This window comes from Tursiops truncatus, unplaced genomic scaffold (genome assembly GCF_011762595.2).
Source record: "Tursiops truncatus isolate mTurTru1 unplaced genomic scaffold, mTurTru1.mat.Y mat_scaffold_614_arrow_ctg1, whole genome shotgun sequence".
In the NCBI taxonomy this organism is placed as follows: Eukaryota; Metazoa; Chordata; class Mammalia; order Artiodactyla; family Delphinidae; genus Tursiops; species Tursiops truncatus.
In genome coordinates this window covers 16,491-43,028 of record NW_022983358.1, presented here as the reverse complement: position 1 = coordinate 43,028, position 26,538 = coordinate 16,491, and the positions used below count along the sequence as shown (strand labels likewise).

Below are 26,538 nucleotides of genomic sequence, written 5' to 3'. Positions count from 1 at the left end.
TGAGACATGGTGGAGACGTTAGCGGTTTTATCAACCACTCAACTATGACTGGCTTTCAATAAATGTTGGTTTCTTTATTCCAATCAGCTCTGAAGCACTCTACAATCTTAGTTATTAAGATATAGTTTAAAAAAACTATAGAGAGTATTTTTATCTCTCATTACTGGGTCTTCTCTGGCCCTTATAAACAAATTCTCAGAGTCAAAAAGATCTACAAACCCATTTACATTGTATTAGCCATACTAATTTAAAAATAGGATTTTTCCCTTGTCCCCTTTTCATGTTGAGATTTGCAAAAAAGCACGGGAGAAGTTTCAAGAATGCAGAATTATTACATACCCTCAAGTACTATCAATTTTGATGACATTCCATATGCAGGCATTTAAAGGGGGGAAGAAAAGACCTCACAGAAACAGCTACTGCTTTTCTTCTTCATCCATAGTCATTCTACTTTAACATTACGTATAGGGGAAAAAGTGGTCAGTTTACATTTTAGTATAATGGGTGAGAGATACTTTATTCGCACGGATGGGCGATCTCATGGTGTGCCTCGGTATGTGCGTTGACCCAGCCTGCTGGGCTCATCACTTGCCAGGGGAGTCTTGGGGCTGGACTCATGGCTTCCTGAGGGACAGAGACATCAAGGATGCTGTTTGGAACTGATTTTGTTTTATCTCACCCTAGAGGCCCCTCCCCCCCCCCACACCCCTCAGCCCCCAGTAAGCCAGAGTTTGGAGTGTTTGGATAAGATTCCAAAGAGGCTGGTTTGCCCTCTAAGAGCCGGCACCTTGTCATCTCAGTCATTCACACCTTAGTAGGAAATAGCCCATCAGGTCCTTTCCGGAGAGCTGAGTTTGCCTGGAGCTCAGAGAGGTGCTGGGCCCCCAGGAGCGCGCTGCCTGGAGCCGCGCTGGCCCGCCCTGTGCCCCGCCCACCAGCGCCGCCCCGCCTTCCGGGGACACTCCCTTCTGCCTATAAGGGCCGCGCTCTGCGCTCTGCCCAGACCACGCACCTCGCCCAGACAGCCCAGCAGCGGGTAAGGCCGGGTAGCGATCTGGGCCGGGCGGGAGAGGCTCCGATCCGCGAGCACCCCTCGGGGTCCCGCGTCCGGTGGTCACCCCGCGCCGCCGTGCGCTCCGCGGGGTGCCCGCGTCCGGTGGTCACCGCGCCCCGTCGTGCGCCCCGCGGGGTCCCCGCGTCCGATGGGCACCCCGCCCCGCCGTGCGCCTCGCGGGGTCCCTGAGTCCGCTGGTTACCGCCACCTGCCCTGCGCCCCACCCGGAGTCCCCGGCGCTGCGTCCCGGGAGACCAAACCGGGCGGCCTGCGGCAGACGGAGGTCGTTCCCTGGGGCCTGAAGGCGGAAGCGGAAGCCGAAGCCGGAGTCCTGAATGTTTCTCTCTCTGTGAGGGTTTTCCAGGCAGCCCCGCGGAGCGGCTTCTCCTTTCTGCGGCTGGAGGCAGGGAAGGGAGGCCAGTGCGATCCTAGAGATTATTTATCAGCAGCAACAGTAATAATTCAACTTAGCACTTACACGCTGGGCAGCCAGCACGACTGTTCCTCTTGCTCGATTGTATGTGGGCTGAGAGTCGAGGTCAGGTGGGGAGAGTGCTTGGCTGAGCTGAGCGCAAGGCCAGGTGCTTCACCTGCAGCCCCTCCGTGCCCGCGGGAGTGACAGAGGATACTTGTCACCTTCTCCTTGTCGGGCTGCCCTACCTGACCCCGGGGCCTGTGTTGGCTTCCCACTCTCAGATCCTTCACCAGCTGTGAGACTGGGGACCTCTCTAAACACCAGCAAGTGAACCTCAAAAACGAGGATACTTCTGTCTCTTTTGCGGGAATTTGCTTTAATGAGTAGCAGGTAGCTATGACTTCTAATAGAAACATTCTTTTTCAGGTAAAAGTGGGCAGTGGATTCATGGCTCAAATGAATCAGAGACTTGAACGGAGGGTGGGAAGTGTGCGCTCCCACGTGTGGTAGGGAAGGGGCCCAGATGCACCTGTCTGCACGGCCAGGGCCCTTTAGGACACGGAGTCCTGATCCCATGTCACTGCTGAAGCCTTGGCCAGTCGCCCCAAGCTCCCACAGTAGTGCACATGGAGTGTTTCTTGCCCTCCGCGAGAGAGAGACAGAGAGAGACAGAGAGGGAGAGAGAAAGTACAAGTTCGTTGCAGGGTATTTCAAGGTGGCTGGCGTGAGTTGAGGAGGAGATGGGGAAGTGGCGTTGTCGATTGGCTGGTGTGGCAGGGGGCAGCTCAGGGCTCTGCTCTGTGTTGCAGCCTCACCATGGAGCAGTTGAGCGCGGCAAACACCCGCTTCGCCTTGGACCTGTTCGGCGCCCTGAACAAGAGCGATCCTGCCGGCAACATCTTCATCTCCCCCTTCAGCATTTCATCAGCGCTGGCCATGGTCTTTCTGGGGACCAGAGGCAATACCGCGGCGCAGATGTCCAAGGTGAGCAGAAACTAGCTCTCCCAGCTGGTGCCTACCGCACAGACCGTACCAGAAAGTTGTGCCTTTGAGCTCTTGCAGCGCGTTTGTACAAAACTGTATTTCGGTGTTCAGCATTGTGTGTTATATTATACATTATACTTCATGAAGTCAGACTTTCAGAAAAAGCCCCAGGAAAAATCCACTGGGATGCAGGCTGTCATTCATGACCCAGTCTTTACTGAGCACCTGCGATGTGCCAGGCTCTGCTTTTAGTGGGACTGAGGACGGAGCAGGAAGAAAGCCGACAACCCCCTGCCGTGTGCTGCTTCCGTTCCCCGCAAGGAGTCTGCAGGGCTTTCCTGTAAGCCACGCCCTCCCCCGCCCAGGACTGTCCAGTTTCCGCTTTGCCTGTGATGCTCAGCGACTCCCATAATGTCAGCTGTGTCTTGATGCTTTTGAGCATAATGACACCTAGTCGAGAAGTCAAGGGGACACGAGAGCTTGTGAGTCCGTGTTCCTACCCCTGGGCCTGGCAGGGGGCCAGGCTGTCACCCCCGTTCCCCTGTGAGCAGTAGGGCCCTGCAGGGAGAGGGGGCGGGGATGCTGAGGGTCCTTCCTGTCCTTGGTGGGTGTGGAGGGCACCTGTGTGCGGGGCGTGCTTTATGCTGAGTGGGGAGCTCTGGCTTTCCTTGAAAAGAGGGGTGAAAGTGAAGGTCTTTCTAACACACGGGTCACAGATTGCGCTGCACTTAGAGCCAGGGAAGGTCCAGCCCGGATTCACGTTTATGGGCCTGTTCCAGCTGCAAAGCTTCTATTTCTGTACTTTAGGAAAAACCAACCTTTTTCATCACTGCAGATACAAAAGCGTTTGAAAGTTTTTAAAAATCCGGTTTAAAAAGAACCCCGGTACTAGTCATTGTTAGTCGTCCCCTGCAAGGTAATCTGAGCTTGTGTTTTGAGGCTTTCCAGGTACTTTATAAGCTCAGTAAAGAACAGTCTTAAGTTTTTACCCCCGTTTCCAGTAAAGAGATCCGTCACAGCACCCCCACGCACATTCCACATCTCAGTGAGTAAGTGGCCTTTGTACACGGTGGCGGTTCTTCCTTGTGCCTTAAAAGCAAGGAACCAGCCCAGGCCTCATAAAACCATAAGGGGACTCTAGATGTAACTGATGTATGGGAATTCAACTTTGCCCCATGTTAAGTTTAAGGAAATTATTTTTAAGTAAGTGAGTTACTGATGCCAGTACTGCAAGGAAAAGAAATAAAAACCTCTCAGTCTGTACCATCTCTGTGTTCTTACATAGCTGATGCTTCTTACCTTTACTGTTTATTTCTGAGAACTTTCAGTAAAATTATATTTGTATAGAATATACATATGAACTTACCACTTCTGATTTTGGGGAAAAAAGCAGACTTGTGTAAATATTTAGCTTGTTAACCACTCCTATTTGTGGAACTCTAATTATACCAAAAAAGGGATGGGAAAACAGTGTCCAATGTCCTTATTATGTTTCACCAAGCGATACATTTTGGATTTTCTATTACTTGTTCTCCAATGAAAAATGGAATATGAAGATGGCTGGGGATCATCAATAATTAGTAATATTAATTTGATTTGATGGAAGCAAATGCCAAGGAACCAGCTTATAATTTCAAAAGAAATGGTTATAGAAATAATGTGTTCTTTCTTTTAGGCTCTCTATTTCAAAGAGGTTGAGGAGATTCATTCGGGATTTCAGAGTTTGAATGCTGATATCAACAAACATGGAGCTCCCTACATTCTGAAACTTGCTAACAGGTTATATGGAGAGAAAAGCTATGATTTCCTCCCTGTAAGTACTTTGCTCTTCGTGTTCCAAAACTCACTAGACAATGCAGACTCTTTTCCAACAAAATCAAGTCACAGAAGTCAGCTTTAAGTTTTATAAACATTCAGCAAAATCATCCAGAATGAAAACACGACAGACAGTTTTCCCGGAAATGGATGTGATTTCATTTTCTAGTCTCCACAGTGAAAAGACTGACTCTGGCTGTTTTGCTAAAGCAAGAGTGAATTCCATGATTCACTTTCAAGTACAATCAGTATTTGCTTGTTTATGAAAATGTTAGTCAAGGGGTAGAAAAGAATTGGTAAATTTTGTTTTATTTTATTTGGGCTGTGCCGCGTGGCATGTGGGATCTTAGTTCCCTGACCAGGGATTGAACCCCTGCCCCCTGCAGTGGAAGCACAGAGTCTTAACCACGGGAGCGCCAGGGAAGTCCCCAGGAGTTGGTAAATTTTATACAACACTGAAACCACTCAACTGTACACTTAAAAGTGCTTAAGGTCGTCAGTTGAATGCTGTGTGTTTTTCACTATAGTAAAAATGTAGAAGGGTTAGAATTTTTTTTGTTACAATGAAATATGCCTTTTGGGACAATTTCTGTTGCTTTTCAGGATTTTACAAAACCATTTCTGTATGGAGTAGGAGTTACTCACATTTCCTTTTTTTTTTCCTTAAACAGGAGTTCTTAGCTTCAACTCAGAAAATGTACGGTGCTGAACTGGCCAGTGTGGATTTTCTGCAGGCCGCCGAAGACGCAAGGAAGACCATAAACGAGTGGGTCAAAGGGCAGACGGAAGGTGAGTGAGGGCAGCCCTGGTCGTACACACTGATGCTTCCTTTCGTCCACCCGCCTGCCCCTCGCAGGTGACTCCCTCTCCCCTTCCCTAGCCCCTCAGCCTGACCCTGGGGTCCACCTTGCACTGCCCAACTGCCCAGGGCCAGACAGGGCCAGGCCTTCCTTTCTTCTTTCTTCCTTCTTTCCTTCCTTCCTTCCTTTCTTTTTTCTTTCTTTCCTTCCTTCCTTCCGTTTTAAATAAATTTGTTTATTTTATATATTTATTTTTGGCTGCGTTGGGTCTTCGTTGCTGCGCGCAGGCTTTCTCTACTTGAGGTGAGTGGGGGCTACTCTTCGTTGCGGTGCGTGGGCTTCTCATTGCGGTGGCTTCTCTTGTTGCAGAGCACGGGCTCTAGGCGGGCGAGCTCAGTAGTTGTGGCGCACGGGCTTAGTTGCTCCGTGGCATGTGGGATCTTTCCGGACCAGGGCTCGAACACTTAGTCCCCTGCATTGGCAGGCGGATTCTTAACCACTGCACCACGGGGGGATGTCCCCAGAGAGCTTTCAAATGTAGGAATTCCTCAAAGTGGAAATGTAAACATGATTTAACTGAAGATGCTAAATGTTTTCTACCCATAAGTTCCCCAAACTACATTTTAAAATGAAAACTAACATTGAACGAAGACTGAAAGAGATGAAAATCTTGTGAATCAGTATTTACAAGCTACTGTGGTCATAAATACTTTTCGCCAACATCTTGTCTAAGACACCAGGGTCGGGAGGTGGGGCTGCGTCTCCTCAGGCTCTCTTTCTGGTTTGTGTTACTGTCGTAGTCACGGAACGGTTGAGGCACCCACAGGACACCTGTGTTCCTTCCATCAGGGACTGTCACGGCCATGCCACGTCATGAGTGGGGCCTGTGTTTCAGGGGAGGAACTGTCCTACCTTTTGGATATTTGTTAAAAGCTTTCCTGTGAGAGTCAGGCATCTAACTTGGAAGATTTGAAGAAGGGAGCTATTTATTAGTGACAAAACATTTTGGTTAAGAAATTGTTCTTTTTCCTGAAAAAGAATGGCCAGTCACAAAATGAGGCCACTACTTATCCCACGTTCCAGAAAAGAAGAGTTTTCCTGGTTTTAGCCTTTAAACAATTGACTTGTTTTGAAGCATCGGCCCTTTGGGGGCAGATTGTGTCCCCCTGATCTGCCCCTCGAGCTGGTTTATTTAAAGTAGAAGCACCCCGGGGGCTTGGCTGACTTAGTACCATGTTAAAGGAAATTAAATAGAAGGAAGAATTTGAGTGGCATTTCATTGCTAAGCAAAGGTCAGTTCAAATGTGGAATTCTGATAGGTGGATTTTTAAAAGCTAACTTTGTCTTTTTAGGGAAAATTCCAGAGCTGTTGGCCTCAGGTGGGGTTGATAGCATGACTAAGCTGGTGCTGGTGAATGCCATCTATTTCAAAGGAAACTGGCAGGAGAAATTCATGGTGGAGGCCACAGAAGATGCAGCTTTCAGACTGAATAAGGTGAGGGCAGGTGACCTTCTAGAAGACTGTGTGCTCTAAAGCCACGCTGACAACAGTGTTAGTGATCTGTGTTTTAATTGTTCAGAAAGACACAAAAACTAGTGAAAATGATGTATCAGAAGAAGAGGTTTCGGCTTGGCCACATCAAGGACCTTAAGTGCCAGGTGCTGGAACTGCCCTACGAGGGAAAGGACCTCAGCATGGTCATCCTGCTGCCGGATGACATCCTGGACGAGTCCACGGGGCTGAGGAAGGTGCGCCTCCCCACCCCGAGTGATGCGCGGACCCTGTGTGTGTGTGTGTGTGTGTGTGTGTGTGTGTGTGTCGGGCGTAGGTGCTTGTTCTTTGTTTAGTGAGGTGACCCGGTGTTCCTTCCCAGTTTCCCGTCACTCCTTTGTAAAGTAGCCCATCCACGTGTGCCAGTGCGAAGCTCCACATTTATTTATTTATGTTTATAGGGACTTTTATTATTGAGGTATAATGACATGTAACATTATGTTAGTTTCAGGAGTACAACATAATGATTCTATAACTGCATATGATGAGAAAGGGTTACCATAATAAGTCTAGTTACCATCCATCACCACACAGTTATAATTTTTTTTCTTGTGATGAGAACTTCTTTTTTCCTGTGCATATAATTTTATTTTATTTATTTTTTTATTGTACGTTTTTTAATATCTTTATTGCAGTATAATTGCTTCACATTGTTGTGTTAGTTGCTGCTGTATAACAAAGTGAATCAGCTATACGTATACATATATCCCCATATCTCCTCCCTCTTGCGTCTCCCTCTCACCCTCCCTATCCCACCCCTCTACGTGGTCACAAAGCACCGAGCTGATCTCCCCGTGCTATGCAGCTGCTTCCCACTTGCTATCTAGTTTACGTTCGGTAGCGTATATGCCACGCTACCAATGCCACTCTCTCACTTCATCCCAGCTTACCCTTCCCCCTCCCCGAGTCCTCAAGTCCCTTCTCTAGTAGGTCTGCGTCTTTATTCCTGGCCTGCCCCTAGGTTCATCAGTACCGCTTTTTTAGATTCCATACATATGCCTTAGCATACGGTATCTGTTTTTCTCTCTCTGACTTACTTCACTCTGTATGACAGACTCTAGGTCCATGCACCTCATTACAGATAACTCAGTTTCGTTCCTTTTTATGGAAGGCCCACATTTAAATGTTCAGCTACTATCGGTGCACAACGTGGCGGGAACATCTAAGGTACAGACCGAGTGGAACGCTGGCCAGGGGCAGCTCGTGGAGACTCCCTTAGATGAGCTTTGGAGGCCCGTGCCATAAATGGGGACTGTTTCATTAAAACAGTTTTTTAAAATTAAAAACCCTCGACCATTATAGTTTCGCCATGTGCTGTAAAATCTGGTCATTGTCACCCCAGTTCACGTAGGTTGTGCATTAAATGTCCAACTGCTACATGACAGGAAAAGATCCACGTGGCCCGTTAGTCTGAGAGATAAGCCCGCTGCCTAACCTGAACTTTGTCTGCGGTTTCTCTTATTGTAATTCAAAGCGAATCGTATCTCTTGCCAGGGCCAGGAAGAGGCAAAACTGTGAAGAGTGAGGTTTTGCTTCAGTGTCTCTGGCCTGTTGTGTGCTTTTCCCCTCCCCCATCCCTGACCAAACTTGCTGTTGGATGCGTTTAATATTAGCCATTTGCAGCTCTAGAGCATAAGTTAAAACCACTGTGTTCCTTCTTTCAATTGTATTTGCATACTTGTCCGTTCCTGATTATCAAAAAGAAAGTCTGGAATGACCAGCACCAGTAGAAAAGTGGAATGTGCGTCTGTTCCAGTGCAGTAGCAGTGATAATAGTAATGACAGTAGCTGACCTTACACAGCACTTGTGTAGGGTGACTCATTCAGCACTTACAGCGCTCCAAGTATGTGCTACTGTTATCCCATTTTAGATGAGGAACTAGGGCCATTTCTGTGTTTACCAATGGGCTACATCTATCAGAGATAACTTCCGCTGTGTGAGGTTTCCCAGATAAACACAGTGATCACTGGGGTTCAGAATAAACAGAATGAAATAATGGAAGAAAGCTTTAAAGCACCCTCTTGCATCACGCGACCAATTAGGGCAATTTTAGCCAGGACGGCCCGTGACCCATGTGGCAGGGGCCTGGTGAGTCCTGGGTGGATGGGCCCTTGGTGGCTGGGAACGCAGCTCTGTTCATTATCACCAATAGCCAGAAAGAAATGAAATGCTCCAAATGGAATCTGTGTTGGTACAAAACGTGAAGGAAGCTAGGGAGCCCGTTCATTCCAACAATGCTTCATTAACTTCCTTCTATAAAATGATTTCAGCTCTTGTTTTTGCCCATTCCGAATCCAGATTGAGCAACAGCTGACTTTGGAAAAGCTGCGTGAGTGGACCAGACCCGAGAATCTGCATCTCCTTGAGGTCAATGTCCAGCTGCCCAGGTTTAAGCTGGAGGAGAGCTACGAGCTCAGCACTCTGCTGGCCTCCCTGGGTATGCAGGATCTCTTCAGTGGCAAGGCTGACCTGTCCGGCATATCAGGAGCCGGAGACCTCTCTGTATCGAAGGTGGTCCACAAGTCCTTCGTGGAGGTGAACGAGGAGGGCACAGAGGCGGCGGCTGCCACCTCGGTCCCCATAATCGGAACGGCCTTCCAGTTGACAGAGGAGTATTTCACCGCCGACCACCCGTTCATTTTCTTCATTCGGCACAATCCCTCCACTAGCATCCTGTTCCTCGGCAGACTTTCCTCCCCATAGAGACTAGAAATACAAGGTCAGGCTTGGAGCATTTTACCTGCCCTTTCAATGGTGACCATTTTCATAGATCTTTACCAGTATAACTACTATCCAAAAATGAATCTTTAATCTCCTTTGTAAGCTCAGTCCTGTTGGCTGGTTACACCCATTAACTTGGCATGGGTATCTGTTCTTCTTTGTTTTTTTTTTCTGCGGTACGCGGGCCTCTCGCTGTTGTGGCCTCTCCCGTTGCGGAGCACAGACTCCGGACACGCAGGCTCAGCGGCCATGGCTCATGGGCCCAGCCGCTCCCCGGCATGTGGGATCCTCCCGGACCGGGGCACAAACCTGTGTCCCCTGTATCGGCAGATGGACTCTCAACAACTGCGCCACCAGGGAAGCCCAATCCCTCCTTTTTTAAAGCTTAATTTAACGAACACTTTGAATGTTGACTTTGGCCCAGATGCTGGGGACGTAAAAATGAAAATAAATAAATAAATAAAGAAACTTGCCCCAGTATGATCTGACATTACGAGTGGCAATGACTCCTGCTTCTGACACTCCTTCCGTAGGGGCTGTGAGAACCCTCCTTACTCTGTGTCCTGTGGAGATCAAGGTAGGACCCACCTCCCACGGGTCCTTTAGGGAGGATTAACTACCTCTATGCATCTCTAGCCCTGAGGGCAATGCCTGGGACAGGATAGGTCCCGGTGAGTCTCAGCCCAGACACCCTGCCTTCCACGAGGGTCCTCACTGCCACCCCAGTCCCACACGAGTGCCTTTTCCTCCCAATCCCGCTGTATTCCTCTACACCTGCCGTGGCACAGTTCTCATCATTCTGTCCCGAAAAGCTTTCTTCCTAAAGCCAGGTGCAGGGACTCTCTCACCGTCCCAACCTGCCCGTTTATTTTATAGACATTTCTCTATTTCATGAACTATTTAATGTGGTTCTTCTGTTCATCCCTAACTTCTTTTTCAAAGGATTACAATTTGCCTCTTGCAGAGACAACGGCCCAAACTCCAACTTGTCAATACTTTCAAGCACGCTGTGAAAACGCAGGGATCAGGGCTTCATGGCAGCGGCCCACGTATGTTAACTTGGCTTCCAGGCATAGCGACCGTAACACAGTTTGAGAAGGTGGCCCTCAGCTCATGGTGTGTTCCTCTGTGTATTATCCCAGCTTGTGTGGTTTAATATTACTTAGACCTATTCTCTTTCTTTTTTAAAAAAAGACAAAATGTAGAGGTATTGCCTGCCAAGTCAGTTGATTTATTGACAAAACGGGTCCTCAGTAATGCTATATACTTCAAAGGAAAGCAGTTCAAGCAGTTTGATAGAAAGTATATTGGGGAACAGCTTTTTAAGTTAGCAAGACAAGGCTATGCCTACCTGTGCAGGAACTGTCTTGAGACATTGCGATCCTGTTACGGGCTGAATGGTGTCCCTTCCAATCCTGTGGGGATCAAGGTAGGTGCGCTGGTTTCCGATTGCGGTGGCTTCCCTTGTTGCGGAGCACGTGCTGTAGGCGCGTGGGCTCAGTAGTTGTGGCCCATGGGGTTAGTTGCTCCGCGGCATGTGGGATCTCCCCAGACCAGGGCTCGAACCTGTGTCTCCTGCATTGCCAGGCGGATTATTAACCACTGCACCACCAGGGAAGCACCCACATTTCTCTTTTAACTATAGTAAATACAGCACCTGGTATACAAAAATTACTGTTTAAGTTTAAAATGTTTCCATGCTCATGGACTATCATAAATTTTGTTTATGTTTAGAGACTGAATCTCTAAAATAAGAGCTTGTTATCTAGAGTGCACTCCAACATGGAGATAATGTGCTCATAATAATCCCATTGAACATACTTACAAAACACCACTGTGAGACCTCAACCCCACCAAGCTTCAAGTTGATCAAAAGTATAACAATTCACTTATTTAATTTCTTAAACTGAATCGGAAAACAAGCGAATTCAAAATTACTTTTGAAGAGAGGAAAAAAAATCAAGATTTTTGTGGATGTTCTGGGTGTCCAATAATCAGCAATTTGAAGGTGGGGACAAGTCTGAGAGGAGCTCACGTCCACTTTCAGGCTGTGTGAGCAGGACGAAGAATTCGGTCATGAGGAAACCCCTTAGAGACCGACACTCCGCTTATGCTTGTAGGGCGAGCCGGCCAGGAGGACTTGGAGGGAAGCAGTGTTGGTGGCATCCATATATTCCCCTGAGGGGAGGGGGTGAAGAGGTGGTGCCTCTAGGACTTCAGGTTGGAAGAAAGGGGTGCACGCTGTGTGTTCTCGGGGTGACGCTCTCCTTGTGGCCCTAGACTGGTCCGCTGACGAGGGACGGGGTGGGTGTGCTCACTCTCACGTGTGTCCTATTTAGAATCAGATTCACCTTGAACGACTCTGTCCTTATAGCTCCTTCTTTCGTTAATTCACCTTGTTTTGAGCATCTGATTTTTGCTTTTTTCCAGTTCCTTTTCTAGAAGTCTATTTTGCTCTGGGAGCACAGCCAGGCGTGCTCAGCTTTTCACATGGTGACCTGGTGTTTCAGACGACCCGGACTCAAGGCTGGCAGTTCTTCAAGACGAGTCTAGGTCTTCATACTCTTATAAGAATGCTAAATTCATTAGTCTGTACCATCACTGAATGCAACAAGTGCGTGGCAAGCTTGTCTCCCCTGTAACCTGTTTTATCCGACTAGAAACTTCTGAACAAAATCAAGAGGACTGTAAAATTCCAGCTGCTACTGCACAGCACTCCCAACCCTGGGGGACACTCAGGGGACAGGGTCTGTCCTCACGTCTTCAGGCCACCCTGCCAGGGCTGGCCCAGCCCCTTAAGGACCAGCCTTCGCCCCGATTCCTGCACGCTGTTGTCATGGCTGCATCTGCCACACAGCATTCCGGCCGGGGACCAGCCTCCTGTATGTCACAGGAGGTCGTGGAGAGGACGTGACCACTGGTTGACCATCGAGCTGGACCCGGGCAATGGGAGGCTCCTCGCTCCCTCCCGTCCTTGGGATGTACGTCTGCCCACAGTTCCTGCACTAGGAGCCTCTTCAAGGACTTCTCAACTTGACTTTGCAACTATAATTACAACAACTTACCAGGCATTTTGAGCTATGTTAATCTGGCAGATGCCTTGACATCACTTCTTTTGCTTTATTGTGAAATACAGTGCACAGGTCATAAGGTGAATTGAACAGTTAATTATAAAGCATGCACCGTGGGACCCAGGTCAAGACAGCAAGTCTGCCGTGCACAGGAAGCTGCCTCTGCTCCATGTGACTCCCCCTGGTCACAGCCCCTTCCTCTTGTCTCCCCCACAGGTTACAACTCTTCTAACTTTGCGAAAATTTCCTTGCTTTCCTCTGTGGTTTTACCCTTCTGCTCTATTCCTAAGCAGTACAGTTTGCTTCAGCCTGATTTTGAGATTTCCATAAATGAACTAATGTTGAAACGTCGTCTTCTGAATCCGGCTTCTCTTGCTCAACTTATGATTTGTAGCTTCATCCATGCTGTGAATGCAGCAACAACGTGTCCATGTTCGTTACTATATAGTATTCCATTGGGTGGATATATCACGATTTATGTCCCCATTCTGCTGTCGCTGATTTTTGGGGCTCACCGAGAAAGGTACCTCCAGCATTCCTATAGATGTCAGGATGTAAAATGGGAATACGCTTCTCTAGGAGAAGGTTGCTGGGTCGACATTCTTAAACAACTGAACTTGAATAATGATCACCAACCTATTTTGCAAAGTAGTTTTCCCAGTTTGTAATCCCCCCAGGAGTGAGAGAAGCCCAGTGGGTCTACGTTCTTGGCAACACTTTGAATTGCAGAATTTTCAGTTTTTGGCAATGTGAGTGGGAGAGATCTCATTATGTTTTAAGCTTGTAAGTTTGTATTTAACACCTTTTTATGCATGTATAAGCCATTTCGATTTCCTCTTTTAAAGTGTTTATTCAAATTGTTTGCTTCGGTTTTTTTAATGTGCTTTTAATGTGCTTTGTAAAAGTTATACACAAACACGATAACCGTCTGTCCATTGTATGCCTTTCAATTGTCTTTCGGTTGTGTGGCTTGTCTTTTTAACTGTCTTAATGTTGTCTTGGGAATAAAGAGAAATGATTATTTTTAAAGTAGTAGATTTATTAGTCACTCCCTTTATAGTAAATGCTTTCTTTTTCTTCTTTAAAAACTTCTTCCCTACCCCAAACTCATGGAAAATTCTCCTACATTTTCTTCTAAAATTTATTTCATTTTATTTTTCATATTGCTTTCATAGATCTTAAATACCCTTGGCATTGATTTTTTGGTATAGTGTGAGGTAAGGAATATTTTCCTTCCTTTCTTCCTTTCCCTCTTTCTTCCTTCCTTCCTTCCTTTCTTTTTCTTTCTTTCTTTCTTCCTTTTTTTCTGTCTTTCTTTCTTTCTTTCTTTCTTTCTTTCTTTCTCTCTTTCTTTCTTTCCTCCCTCCATCCCTCCTTCCCTCCCTCCCTCCCTGCTTCCTTCTCTCTCTCTCCTCATCTTTCTTTCTTTAATTTTTTTCATATATTCAATTGCTGCTACCTTTTTAAAATATTCTATCATCTCCCCACTGATGCCTTGTCACCTGTCATACGTCAAATGTCAGTACCTGCAAAGATCTGTTTCAGCCTGCCTAGCTTCACACACACGCAAGTGCATACACACACAGAAACGCACACCCTTTCTATGGAATATTTATTGGGATTGGGATTGATTTAAAAAATCAGTCAGCGAAAAAACGACTATCATTACAATATTGAGTCCACTCAATGAACGTGATACATTCATTCCGTTAGTTTTTTAAACATTTCTGTTAATAATGTTAAATTTTTTTTTGTATAGAGGTTTTGCATATATTTTATTAGCTATATTTCCAGGTACTTGATTTTTTTTGATGCTATTTTAAGTGGTACTTTTCTTTTAATTTCATTTTCTGTTTGTTGCTAGAAATACTGGTACTTAGTCATTATCTTGCTAAACATGAGTAGTGAATCTAAGTACAGAGTTGGATAAAGTGATTAGTGCACTCATGCCAATGGTCATATAGAGAACACTGCCCGTAATGGATTTAGGATGTATCTGAACACAAGGGGTATTTACACAAATTGACCATATACTGGGTCATTAAGCAAGTGTCAAAACACTTCTCACCATTGAAGTAATATAGAGATCATGTTCCCTAACCACAATACAATTACCCTTGAGGTCAGTAACAGAAGGACGATTAGTTCTCAAACATCTGTTGGTGCCGGTCTGGCGTTTTCTCCTTGCCATGGATTCTACGAACCTACCTGTGGATCTTTGAAAAATTTATTCGGCACCACCTTTGCCATTGGGCGCCTTGAACCAAGGACTGACGTGTTCCCACATGAGAGAGTAGACAGGACGCTTCTTACTTGGACTTGGGGGTTTGAGTGTGGCTGGGTGTAGGAGAACAGGAAGGGCAGGGGCTCAGTAGGTCCTCTGAATCCCTCGGGCACACCCAGCACAGTTAGGGGAGTGGAGATGCTGGGTGGCAGAGGGCCCCGACCAGCTTCAAGCTGACTAATCCTGGTTGGAGGGTAGGGGTGGGAGGGGAAAGACAGGAAATGATTACCAATGTTCAGTGTGTTTTCTTGCTACTTTGTACTGATTTCTGTTAAAGTATAACATACACGCAGCAAAGCACACAAGTTATGTGTACAAGTCAGTGCATTATCCCCAAATCCATACCCCTGCGTGACCACCCGTCAAGACATGGCAGGTAGGCAGCCTCCCAGAAGCCCTCCTCTGCCCAAGCCACTCCCACTCACAGCCCTTGTGTTAAGAATGAACTGGGGATTTGCTCTAATCCGGCCTCCCAAGGCAGCTGACGTGGACGTGAGTGTCATGAAGGAGGTTTATAGGCACAGATCTCCAGCGACAGGAGGCACACGATGACACGCCACATTGCGTGGGACCTGGGAAGCACCCACGTGGGCCAGCAAGCAGAGGAGGAGAGGCCACAGGTGGTGGGGCCTTTACCGGGGCCTTTATTTGGGCTCTTGCAGGAAGGAACAGGCAGGACACGGCAGGTGCACTAGGTAAGCTTGGGGGTGGACTGCATAGTTTGGGCTCCGGCTGCGCGGGTGGGCTCTAGCTGCCTGGTGCTGGGGTGGGTTAGGGCCGGTGGGACTTTGATGAAGGGGAGAATTGAGAGTGAGGGCACTGAGCTGCTTGGTTTGTGTGTCAAGGTGCGCTTGCAGCGGAGTCGTTCCCCATCTCTGGGAACCCGCCGGCCCTGGGCCCGCAGTCTCTCCAGGATCAAGGCCCCAGATGCCAAGCATCAAGGACAATGTAGTCAGCGCAATCCGCCTTCCTCTCAAGGGTCCCCTTCTCTCCTGACCTCTAACCCCACGGGCTGCTTCTGCGCTTCTGAACTCTGTAACTCACACCGCCGCTGTGCGCGATTTCCTTTCACGGTGCGCTTGGAGATGCAGCCAAGTTGCTGTGCGTTGCCGCGGTTTGTTCATTTCTGCTGTTGTACGCTGTTCTGCTGTATGATTTCTCCATTCTTCTGCTTGGACCTGACTCAAATCCCGCTGTGATGAACATGCTCGCGCATGTCTCTGGGTGCCCGCCCTCACGTGCATTCATTCGGTTGGGTTTGTCCCAGGCGACGAAATCGCTGATCTAGCCAGGGTACCACACCTTCGAGCTGAGCAGATATGCCCAACATTGCCCACACGGGCCGTGCCATCCTGCATGTCCGAGAATCTCTGTGTGACCTCGGTCAGGGGCCGTTTACACTCTGAAGCTGCAAGAGTGCACAGAGTGGTTACTCTGCCTCGACCTTGCACAGCACGCGGATTGATGGGCGATTGGTGGATAAAGTCCCTTCTGTCCGAACCTTATACAGTACATGTGTTGACTTAGGAAGTGGTTTCATTTCATATTTGACTCAGGTTACTAACTCCAGGTGAGTACAAATACAAAATGTCAGGAGCAAAAAAGAAAATTCAGAACCCGTGTTTCCTTGGTTTACGTGTCTGGGATTTTAATTTTACAGCGCAGCCTCTTTTCTCTCGGCTTCCTCACGGAGACCTCTTGCTAGAAGCTGATGAGGGGTCTCTAGCTCTCTGAGACATGGTGGAGACGTTAGCGGTTTTATCAAACCACTCAACTTAACTATGACTGGCTTTCAATAAATGTTGGTTTCTTTATTCCAATCAGCTCTGAAGCACTCTACAATCTTAGTTATTAAGATATAGTTTAAAAAAACTATAGAGAGTATTTTTATCTCTCATTACTGGGTCTTCTCTGGCCCTTATAAACAAATTCTCAGAGTCAAAAAGATCTACAAATCCATTTACATTGTATTAGCCATACTAATTTAAAAATAGGATTTTTCCCTTGTCCGCTTTCCATGCTGAGATTTGCAAAAAGCACGGGAGAAGTTTCAAGAATGCAGAATTATTACATACCCTCAAGTACTATCAATTTTGATGACATTCCATATGCAGGCATTTAAAGGGGGGAAGAAAAGACCTCACAGAAACAGCTACTGCTTTTCTTCTTCATCGATAGTCATTCTACTTTAACATTACGTATAGGGGAAAAACTGGTCAGTTTACATTTTAATATAATGGGTGAGAGATACTTTATTCGCACGGATGGGCGATCTCATGGTGTGCCTCGGTATGTGCGTTGACCCAGCCTGCTGGGCTCATCACTTGGCAGGGGAGTCTTGGGGCTGGACTCATGGCTTCCTGAGGGACAGAGACATCAAGGATGCTGTTTGGAACTGATTCTATCTCACCCTAGAGGCCCCTCCTCACACACACACCCTCAGCCCCCAGTAAGCCGGAGTTTGGAGTGTTTGGATAAGATTCCAAAGAGGCTGGTTTGCCCTCTAAGAGCCGGCACCTTGTCATCTCAGTCATTCACACCTTAGTAGGAAATAGCCCATCAGGTCCTTTCCGGAGAGCTGAGTTTGCCTGGAACTCAGAGAGGTGCTGGACCCCCAGGAGCGCGCTGCCTGGAGCCGCGCTGGCCCGCCCTGTGCCCCGCCCACCAGCGCCGCCCCGCCTTCCGGGGACACTCCCTTCTGCCTATAAGGGCCGCGCTCTGCGCTCTGCCCAGACCACGCACCTCGCCCAGACAGCCCAGCAGCGGGTAAGGCCGGGTAGCGATCTGGGCCGGGCGGGAGAGGCTCCGATCCGCGAGCACCCCTCGGGGTCCCGCGTCCGGTGGTCACCCCGCGCCGCCGTGCGCTCCGCGGGGTGCCCGCGTCCGGTGGTCACCGCGCCCCGTCGTGCGCCCCGCGGGGTCCCCGCGTCCGGTGGGCACCCCGCCCCGCCGTGCGCCTCGCGGGGTCCCTGAGTCCGGTGGTTACCGCCACCTGCCCTGCGCCCCACCCGGAGTCCCCGGCGCTGCGTCCCGGGAGACCAAACCGGGCGGCCTGCGGCAGACGGAGGTCGTTCCCTGGGGCCTGAAGGCGGAAGCGGAAGCCGAAGCCGGAGTCCTGAATGTTTCTCTCTCTGTGAGGGTTTCCAGGCAGCCCCGGCGGAGCGGCTTCTCCTTTCTGCGGCTGGAGGCAGGGAAGGGAGGCCAGTGCGATCCTAGAGATTATTTATCAGCAGCAACAGTAATAATTCAACTTAGCACTTACACGCTGGGCAGCCAGCACGACTGTTCCTCTTGCTCGATTGTATGTGGGCTGAGAGTCGAGGTCAGGTGGGGAGAGTGCTTGGCTGAGCTGAGCGCAAGGCCAGGTGCTTCACCTGCAGCCCCTCCGTGCCCGCGGGAGTGACAGAGGATACTTGTCACCTTCTCCTTGTCGGGCTGCCCTACCTGACCCCGGGGCCTGTGTTGGCTTCCCACTCTCAGATCCTTCACCAGCTGTGAGACTGGGGACCTCTCTAAACACCAGCAAGTGAATCTCAAAAACGAGGATACTTCTGTCTCTTTTGCGGGAATTTGCTTTAATGAGTAGCAGGTAGCTATGACTTTCTAATAGAAACATTCTTTTTCAGGTAAAAGTGGGCAGTGGATTCATGGCTCAAATGAATCAGAGACTTGAACGGAGGGTGGGAAGTGTGCGCTCCCACGTGTGGTAGGGAAGGGCCCAGATGCACCTGTCTGCACGGCCAGGGCCCTTTAGGACACGGAGTCCTGATCCCGTGTCACTGCTGAATCCTTGGCCAGTCGCCCCAAGCTCCCACAGTAGTGCACATGGAGTGTTCTTGCCCTCCGCGAGAGAGAGACAGAGAGAGACAGAGAGGGAGAGAGAAAGTACAAGTTCGTTGCAGGGTATTTCAAGGTGGCTGGCGTGAGTTGAGGAGGAGATGGGGAAGTGGCGTTGCCGATTGGCTGGTGTGGCAGGGGGCAGCTCAGGGCTCTGCTCTGTGTTGCAGCCTCACCATGGAGCAGTTGAGCGCGGCAAACACCCGCTTCGCCTTGGACCTGTTCCGCGCCCTGAACAAGAGCGATCCTGCCGGCAACATCTTCATCTCCCCCTTCAGCATTTCATCAGCGCTGGCCATGGTCTTTCTGGGGACCAGAGGCAATACCGCGGCGCAGATGTCCAAGGTGAGCAGAAACTAGCTCTCCCAGCTGGTGCCTACCGCACAGACCGTACCAGAAAGTTGTGCCTTTGAGCTCTTGCAGCGCGTTTGTACAAAACTGTATTTCGGTGTTCAGCATTGTGTGTTATATTATACATTATACTTCATGAAGTCAGACTTTCAGAAAAAGCCCCAGGAAAAATCCACTGGGATGCAGGCTGTCATTCATGACCCAGTCTTTACTGAGCACCTGCGATGTGCCAGGCTCTGCTTTTAGTGGGACTGAGGACGGAGCAGGAAGAAAGGGGACAACACCCTGCCCTGTGCTGCTTCCGTTCCCGCAAGGAGTCTCCAGGGCTTTCCTGTAAGCCACGCCCTCCCCCGCCCAGGACTGTCCAGTTTCTGCTTTGCCTGTGATGCTCAGCGACTCCCGTAATGTCGGCTGTGTCTTGGTACTTTTGAGCATAATGACACCTAGTCGAGAAGTCAAGGGGACACGAGAGCCTGTGAGTCCGTGTTCCTACCCCTGGGCCTGGCACCAGGTGTGCCCTGGTGGGCTGTGATCCCCGTTCCCCTGTGAGCAGTAGGACCCTGCAGGGAGAGGGGGCGGGGATGCTGAGGGTCCTGCCTGTCCTTGGTGGGTGTGGAGGGCACCTGTGTGCGGGGCGTGCTTTATGCTGAGTGGGGAGCTCTGGCTTTCCTTGAAAAGAGGGGTGAAAGTGAAGGTCTTTCTAACACACGGGTCACAGATTGCGCTGCACTTAGAGCCAGGGAAGGTCCAGCCCGGATTCACGTTTATGGGCCTGTTCCAGCTGCAAAGCTTCTATTTCTGTACTTTAGGAAAAACCAACCTTTTTCATCACTGCAGATACAAAAGCGTTTGAAAGTTTTTAAAAATCCGGTTTAAAAAGAACCCCGGTACTAGTCATTGTTAGTCGTCCCCTGCAAGGTAAGCTGAGCTTGTGTTTTGAGGCTTTCCAGGTACTTTATAAGCTCAGAAAAGAACAGTCTTAAGTTTTTACCCCCGTTTCCAGTAAGAGATCCGTCACAGCACCCCCACGCACATTCCACATCTCAGTGAGTAAGTGGCCTTTGTACACGGTGGCGGTTCTTCCTCGTGCCTTAAAAGCAAGGAACCAGCCCAGGCCTCATAAAACCATAAGGGGCCTCTAGATGTAACTGATGTATGGGAATTCAACTTTGCCCCATGTTAAGTTTAAGGAAATTATTTTTAAGTAAGTGAGTTACTGATGCCAGTACTGCAAGGAAAAGAAATAAAAACCTCTCAATCTGTACCATCTCTGTGTTCTTACATAGCTGATGCTTCTTATCTTTACTGTTTATTTCTGAGAACTTTCAGTAAAATTATATTTGTATAGAATATACATATGAACTTACCACTTCTGATTTTGGGGAAAAAAGCAGACTTGTGTAAATATTTAGCTTGTTAAGCACTCCTATTTGTGGAACTCTAATTATACCAAAAAAGTGATGGGAAAACAGTTTCCAATGTCCTTATTATGTTTCACCAAGACATACATTTTGGATTTTCTATTACTTGTTCTCCAATGAAAAATGGAATATGAAGATGGCTGGGGATCATCAATAATTAGTAATATTAATTTGATTTGATGGAAGCAAATGCCAAGGAACCAGCTTATAATTTCAAAAGAAATGGTTATAGAAATAATGTGTTCTTTCTTTTAGGCTCTCTATTTCAAAGAGGTTGAGGAGATTCATTCGGGATTTCAGAGTTTGAATGCTGATATCAACAAACATGGAGCTCCCTACATTCTGAAACTTGCTAACAGGTTATATGGAGAGAAAAGCTATGATTTCCTCCCTGTAAGTACTTTGCTCTTCGTGTTCCAAAACTCACTAGACAATGCAGACTCTTTTCCAACAAAATCAAGTCACAGAAGTCAGCTTTAAGTTTTATAAACATTCAGCAAAATCATCCAGAATGAAAACACGACAGACAGTTTTCCCGGAAATGGATGTGATTTCATTTTCTAGTCTCCACAGTGAAAAGATTGACCCTGGCTGTTTTGCTAAAGCAAGAGTGAATTCCATGATTCACTTTCAAGTACAATCAGTATTTGCTTGTTTATGAAAATGTTAGTCAAGGGGTAGAAAAGAATTGGTAAATTTTGTTTTATTTTATTTGGGCTGTGCCGCGTGGCATGTGGGATCTTAGTTCCCTGACCAGGGATTGAACCCCTGCCCCCTGCAGTGGAAGCACAGAGTCTTAACCACGGGAGCGCCAGGGAAGTCCCCAGGAGTTGGTAAATTTTATACAACACTGAAACCACTCAACTGTACACTTAAAAGTGCTTAAGGTCGTCAGTTGAATGCTGTGTGTTTTTCACTATAGTAAAAAATGTAGAAGGGTTAGAATTTTTTTTGTTACAATGAAATATGCCTTTTGGGACAATTTCTGTTGCTTTTCAGGATTTTACAAAACCATTTCTGTATGGAGTAGGAGTTACTCACATTTCCTTTTTTTTTTCCTTAAACAGGAGTTCTTAGCTTCAACTCAGAAAATGTACGGTGCTGAACTGGCCAGTGTGGATTTTCTGCAGGCCGCCGAAGACGCAAGGAAGACCATAAACGAGTGGGTCAAAGGGCAGACGGAAGGTGAGTGAGGGCAGCCCTGATCGTACACACTGATGCTTCCTTTCGTCCACCCGCCTGCCCCTCGCAGGTGACTCCCTCTCCCCTTCCCTAGCCCCTCAGCCTGACCCTGGGGTCCACCTTGCACTGCCCAACTGCCCAGGGCCAGACAGGGCCAGGCCTTCCTTTCTTCTTTCTTCCTTCTTTCCTTCCTTCCTTCCTTTCTTTTTTCTTTCTTTCCTTCCTTCCTTCCGTTTTAAATAAATTTGTTTATTTTATATATTTATTTTTGGCTGCGTTGGGTCTTCGTTGCTGCGCGCAGGCTTTCTCTACTTGAGGTGAGTGGGGGCTACTCTTCGTTGCGGTGCGTGGGCTTCTCATTGCAGTGGCTTCTCTTGTTGCAGAGCACGGGCTCTAGGCGGGCGAGCTCAGTAGTTGTGGCGCACGGGCTTAGTTGCTCCGTGGCATGTGGGATCTTTCCGGACCAGGGCTCGAACCCTTAGTCCCCTGCATTGGCAGGTGGATTCTTAACCACTGCACCACTGGGGGATGTCCCCAGAGAGCTTTCAAATGTAGGAATTCCTCAAAGTGGAAATGTAAACATGATTTAACTGAAGATGCTAAATGTTTTCTACCCATAAGTTCCCCAAACTACATTTTAAAATGAAAACTAACATTGAACGAAGACTGAAAGAGATGAAAATCTTGTGAATCAGTATTTACAAGCTACTGTGGTCATAAATACTTTTCGCCAACATCTTGTCTAAGAAACCAGGGTCGGGAGGTGGGGCTGCGTCTCCTCAGGCTCTCTTTCTGGTTTGTGTTACTGTCGTAGTCACGGAACGGTTGAGGCACCCACAGGACACCTGTGTTCCTTCCATCAGGGACTGTCACGGCCATGCCACGTCATGAGTGGGGCCTGTGTTTCAGGGGAGGAACTGTCCTACCTTTTGGATATTTGTTAAAAGCTTTCCTGTGAGAGTCAGGCATCTAACTTGGAAGATTTGAAAAAGGGAGCTATTTATTAGTGACAAACATTTTGGTTAAGAAATTGTTCTTTTCCTGAAAAAGAATGGCCAGTCACAAAATGAGGCCACTACTTATCCCACGTTCCAGAAAGAAGAGTTTTCCTGGTTTTAGCCTTTAAACAATTGACTTGTTTTGAAGCATCGGCCCTTTGGGGGCAGATTGTGTCCCCCTGATCTGCCCCTCGAGCTGGTTTATTTAAAGTAGAAGCACCCCGGGGGCTTGGCTGACTTAGTACCATGTTAAGGAAATTAAATAGAAGGAAGAATTTGAGTGGCATTTCATTGCTAAGCAAAGGTCAGTTCAAATGTGGAATTCTGATAGGTGGATTTTTAAAAAGCTAACTTTGTCTTTTTAGGGAAAATTCCAGAGCTGTTGGCCTCAGGTGGGGTTGATAGCATGACTAAGCTGGTGCTGGTGAATGCCATCTATTTCAAGGGAAACTGGCAGGAGAAATTCATGATGGAGGCCACAGAAGATGCAGCTTTCAGACTGAATAAGGTGAGGGCAGGTGACCTTCTAGAAGACTGTGTGCTCTAAAGCCACGCTGACAACAGTGTTAGTGATCTGTGTTTTAATTGTTCAGAAAGACACAAAACTAGTGAAAATGATGTATCAGAAGAAGAGGTTTCGGCTTGGCCACATCAAGGACCTTAAGTGCCAGGTGCTGGAACTGCCCTACGAGGGAAAGGACCTCAGCATGGTCATCCTGCTGCCGGATGACATCCTGGACGAGTCCACGGGGCTGAGGAAGGTGCGCCTCCCCACCCCGAGTGATGCGCGGACCCTGTGTGTGTGTGTGTGTGTGTGTGTGTGTGTGTGTGTCGGGCGTAGGTGCTTGTTCTTTGTTTAGTGAGGTGACCCGGTGTTCCTTCCCAGTTTCCCGTCACTCCTTTGTAAAGTAGCCCATCCACGTGTGCCAGTGCGAAGCTCCACATTTATTTATTTATGTTTATAGGGACTTTTATTATTGAGGTATAATGACATGTAACATTATGTTAGTTTCAGGAGTACAACATAATGATTCTATAACTGCATATGATGAGAAAGGGTTACCATAATAAGTCTAGTTACCATCCATCACCACACAGTTATAATTTTTTTTCTTGTGATGAGAACTTCTTTTTTCCTGTGCATATAATTTTATTTTATTTATTTTTTTATTGTACGTTTTTTAATATCTTTATTGCAGTATAATTGCTTCACATTGTTGTGTTAGTTGCTGCTGTATAACAAAGTGAATCAGCTATACGTATACATATATCCCCATATCTCCTCCCTCTTGCGTCTCCCTCTCACCCTCCCTATCCCACCCCTCTACGTGGTCACAAAGCACCGAGCTGATCTCCCCGTGCTATGCAGCTGCTTCCCACTTGCTATCTAGTTTACGTTCGGTAGCGTATATGCCACGCTACCAATGCCACTCTCTCACTTCATCCCAGCTTACCCTTCCCCCTCCCCGAGTCCTCAAGTCCCTTCTCTAGTAGGTCTGCGTCTTTATTCCTGGCCTGCCCCTAGGTTCATCAGTACCGCTTTTTTAGATTCCATACATATGCCTTAGCATACGGTATCTGTTTTTCTCTCTCTGACTTACTTCACTCTGTATGACAGACTCTAGGTCCATGCACCTCATTACAGATAACTCAGTTTCGTTCCTTTTTATGGAAGGCCCACATTTAAATGTTCAGCTACTATCGGTGCACAACGTGGCGGGGAACATCTAAGGTACAGACCGAGTGGAACGCTGGCCAGGGGCAGCTCGTGGAGACTCCCTTAGATGAGCTTTGGAGGCCCGTGCCATAAATGGGGACTGTTTCATTAAAACAGTTTTTTAAAATTAAAAACCCTCGACCATTATAGTTTCGCCATGTGCTGTAAAATCTGGTCATTGTCACCCCAGTTCACGTAGGTTGTGCATTAAATGTCCAACTGCTACATGACAGGAAAAGATCCACGTGGCCCGTTAGTCTGAGAGATAAGCCCGCTGCCAACCTGAACTTTGTCTGCGGTTTCTCTTATTGTAATTCAAAGCGAATCGTATCTCTTGCCAGGGCCAGGAAGAGGCAAAACTGTGAAGAGTGAGGTTTTGCTTCAGTGTCTCTGGCCTGTTGTGTGCTTTTCCCCTCCCCCATCCCTGACCAAACTTGCTGTTGGATGGCGTTTAATATTAGCCATTTGCAGCTCTAGAGCATAAGTTAAAACCACTGTGTTCCTTCTTTCAATTGTATTTGCATACTTGTCCGTTCCTGATTATCAAAAAGAAAGTCTGGAATGACCAGCACCAGTAGAAAAGTGGAATGTGCGTCTGTTCCAGTGCAGTAGCAGTGATAATAGTAATGACAGTAGCTGACCTTACACAGCACTTGTGTAGGGTGACTCATTCAGCACTTACAGCGCTCCAAGTATGTGCTACTGTTATCCCATTTTAGATGAGGAACTAGGGCCATTTCTGTGTTTACCAATGGGCTACATCTATCAGAGATAACTTCCGCTGTGTGAGGTTCCCAGATAAACACAGTGATCACTGGGGTTCAGAATAAACAGAATGAAATAATGGAAGAAAGCTTTAAAGCACCCTCTTGCATCACGCGACCAATTAGGGCAATTTTAGCCAGGACGGCCCGTGACCCATGTGGCAGGGGCCTGGTGAGTCCTGGGTGGATGGGCCCTTGGTGGCTGGGAACGCAGCTCTGTTCATTATCACCAATAGCCAGAAAGAAATGAAATGCTCCAAATGGAATCTGTGTTGGTACAAAACGTGAAGGAAGCTAGGGAGCCCGTTCATTCCAACAATGCTTCATTAACTTCCTTCTATAAAATGATTTCAGCTCTTGTTTTTGCCCATTCCGAATCCAGATTGAGCAACAGCTGACTTTGGAAAAGCTGCGTGAGTGGACCAGACCCGAGAATCTGCATCTCCTTGAGGTCAATGTCCAGCTGCCCAGGTTTAAGCTGGAGGAGAGCTACGAGCTCAGCACTCTGCTGCCTCCCTGGGTATGCAGGATCTCTTCAGTGGCAAGGCTGACCTGTCCGGCATATCAGGAGCCGGAGGACCTCTCTGTATCGAAGGTGGTCCACAAGTCCTTCGTGGAGGTGAACGAGGAGGGCACAGAGGCGGCGGCTGCCACCTCGGTCGTCATATTCGGAACGGCCTTCCAGTCGACAGAGGAGTATTTCACCGCCGACCACCCGTTCATTTTCTTCATTCGGCACAATCCCTCCACTAGCATCCTGTTCCTCGGCAGACTTTCCTCCCCATAGAGACTAGAAATACAAGGTCAGGCTTGGAGCATTTTACCTGCCCTTTCAATGGTGACCATTTTCATAGATCTTTACCAGTATAACTACTATCCAAAAATGAATCTTTAATCTCCTTTGTAAGCTCAGTCCTGTTGGCTGGTTACACCCATTAACTTGGCATGGGTATCTGTTCTTCTTTGTTTTTTTTTTCTGCGGTACGCGGGCCTCTCGCTGTTGTGGCCTCTCCCGTTGCGGAGCACAGACTCCGGACACGCAGGCTCAGCGGCCATGGCTCATGGGCCCAGCCGCTCCCCGGCATGTGGGATCCTCCCGGACCGGGGCACAAACCTGTGTCCCCTGTATCGGCAGATGGACTCTCAACAACTGCGCCACCAGGGAAGCCCAATCCCTCCTTTTTTAAAGCTTAATTTAACGAACACTTTGAATGTTGACTTTGGCCCAGATGCTGGGGACGTAAAAATGAAAATAAATAAATAAATAAAAGAAACTTGCCCCAGTATGATCTGACATTACGAGTGGCAATGACTCCTGCTTCTGACACTCCTTCCGTAGGGGCTGTGAGAACCCTCCTTACTCTGTGTCCTGTGGAGATCAAGGTAGGACCCACCTCCCACGGGTCCTTTAGGGAGGATTAACTACCTCTATGCATCTCTAGCCCTGAGGGCAATGCCTGGGACAGGATAGGTCCCGGTGAGTCTCAGCCCAGACACCCTGCCTTCCACGAGGGTCCTCACTGCCACCCCAGTCCCACACGAGTGCCTTTTCCTCCCAATCCCGCTGTATT

At 47.9% G+C, this 26,538-nt stretch overlaps 2 pseudogenes; both read left to right on the top strand.

Annotated features, from left to right (window-relative positions):
• Positions 1–945: 945 nt before the first annotated feature.
• Positions 946–9,518, top strand: LOC117310926 (leukocyte elastase inhibitor-like; annotated as a pseudogene).
• An 8,319-nt stretch (positions 9,519–17,837) lies between these two features.
• On the top strand, positions 17,838–26,259 carry LOC117310922 (leukocyte elastase inhibitor-like; annotated as a pseudogene).
• Positions 26,260–26,538: the final 279 nt, after the last annotated feature.